Here is a 1,987-nt window from a genome sequence, read left to right as displayed (position 1 = left end):
CTCAATAGTTTCACGGGTCATAGGTGTGGTCAGAGCAGGTGCAGGAGGGGTTACAACCACCAGGGACATTGTTACCACCGGCACACTGGTAGTATCACTCTGTCAGTGAGTGCCAAAGTTTCTGTTTCCTGACGTTTTATGGGCCTGTGTTTAATGAAGAACTGGTGTTCAGCAGTTTGGCTAAGTGCTTGATATACTGAGAAATGTGCAGTCTTGTGGTTGGATGGAGCAGGCTGCTGGGGTCAGTACACGAGTTGTGAACCATTGCTGCATACTCCTGATCCACAAACTTGAGCATGTCTTTCTGCCCATGGTGTTTATTAAGCAAGCTGTCAATGGCTTGCTTCATAGGGGATGTCCAACATTTGTAATCCAGAACAAACACTCTCCCACCAGTCTTCACAGGTCAAGTATGGGTGCTTGCTGGTGAGGCCAGCAGGGGCAAAGGTGGTGTGAATGTGGTTTCTATATCCAGAGAAATAGGAAAAAGAAAATCAGTCTTTCCCTTCTCCATAATGAACACTAATGGCGTTTTGTAAATGACTGTGTAACTATTACATTTTTTTACAAGGCCCTGACTGAAATTCAGCAGAGGCACCAAAAAATTAGGACAGCAAGGGCACAGGCAGGTTGTAAGTGGTGTCTACAACAACAAAACAACAACACTCAGGTTAATTACCAGTTACTTTAGGTATAAGGAAAAAAGGTCTTGAATGAATGAGTTTGTGTATCTGTGAAAGAAAGGATTTACCTGGCTCTGGCTGAAGCTCTGCATGGGCACAGGTAGTATCTGCAATAAAAAAAAAGTTACTTTAATAAATACTTGATGAATGTGGAAAAAGGTGTTTGATGGATGAATGTGTGTATTCTTCTTATTTTTACCTAGCTCCGAATTAAGCTCTGCATGGACAGTGTGATACGAGGAAACCAAAGGTACAGGCAGCATGGCAGTGATGTCTACAACAAAAAGAAGATTATCCAATTACTTCATGTATAAGGAGAAAGGGGGTTTAGTGAATTTACCTGGCTGTGACTGCAATTCTGCATGGGCGCCATGAGTAAAAGACAGCAGGGTTACAGCCAGTGTGCTGGTTTCTGAAACAGAGAATTAACTACTTACTGTTAATTTAAGGAATAAAATTGCCTGATAGCAGTGACTTGTGAATTTATGCATCTTTGAAAAGTTTACCTGGCTGTGGCTGAGGACTTGAGGAGTAACATCCAAATCAGCAGCAGGGTATCCAGACTGGGCAGTGGGTTGGCTGCTCTGCTGGATTCAAAGGTTGAGTGGTCTTGTTTTTGTGTTTTTCCCAATCCAGTACAACAGGGTGGCATCCGGGCTCAACATAATCCAGACCAAACCTCTCTCCAGAATCTCTGTGTGATACCTGCAGGACAGGATACTTCTGCTCTCCTAACACCCTCTCAGAGGCAGCATTAAAATCAGCTATCAGAGATTAATCAAACACTTCTTAGAGCTGAACACCTGGCATTGTCAGGTCCACCAGACGCTGAAAATTCCAATGTGCCACTCCAGTCATCTCCTGGGCTTGAAATAGCTCCGAGGAGACACATGTGCCAGTGACCCACTGTGCTTGGTGGAAGTGGTAGCCCTCCTGCTGTGATGTACCTCTTATAGGGATCCAAACAGGAACTTTTGCCCCCTCTCCCTGGATGTGCGTAAGTATTGTTCTGCTGTGTCTATACAGGATCTCACCTGCCAGCTCAGGATCACTTAGACAGCCTCGCAGGATGTGAACACATCTTCAGCATGGAGAGATTGTACAGAGTAACACCATTAGGATCTGCTGCCAAGTGAAAGTGATGTATAACTCCCTCAACACTTTTCAGAAGTTCTCTAGGCTGTGGGATCTTGGTTCTACAGTGCTCTCGAATGTGCTGCTTTGTGGTGTTAGCAGGCAGAATCCCGCAAAACGTGTATACATTCTTGAGCTTCAACAGATCCTCCTGATCCACCACACAAAAT

General features: G+C 44.6%; 1 long non-coding RNA gene across 1 annotated transcript; it reads right to left on the bottom strand.

Moving 5' to 3' along the window:
* Positions 1 to 442: 442 nt before the first annotated feature.
* LOC127412303 (uncharacterized) lies at positions 443 to 1,356 on the bottom strand. The gene is made up of 5 exons (XR_007892408.1): positions 1,190 to 1,356; positions 1,024 to 1,095; positions 883 to 957; positions 752 to 790; positions 443 to 643 (listed from the first exon to the last, which is right to left on the bottom strand). It is a non-coding gene; the product is annotated as an uncharacterized LOC127412303 (long non-coding RNA).
* Positions 1,357 to 1,987: the final 631 nt, after the last annotated feature.

The sequence above is a fragment of the Myxocyprinus asiaticus genome, chromosome 21 (genome assembly GCF_019703515.2).
Source record: "Myxocyprinus asiaticus isolate MX2 ecotype Aquarium Trade chromosome 21, UBuf_Myxa_2, whole genome shotgun sequence".
Taxonomy (NCBI): Eukaryota; Metazoa; Chordata; class Actinopteri; order Cypriniformes; family Catostomidae; genus Myxocyprinus; species Myxocyprinus asiaticus.
Note: the sequence above shows the minus strand (reverse complement) of the source record. Positions and strands in the feature narration are given on the sequence as shown.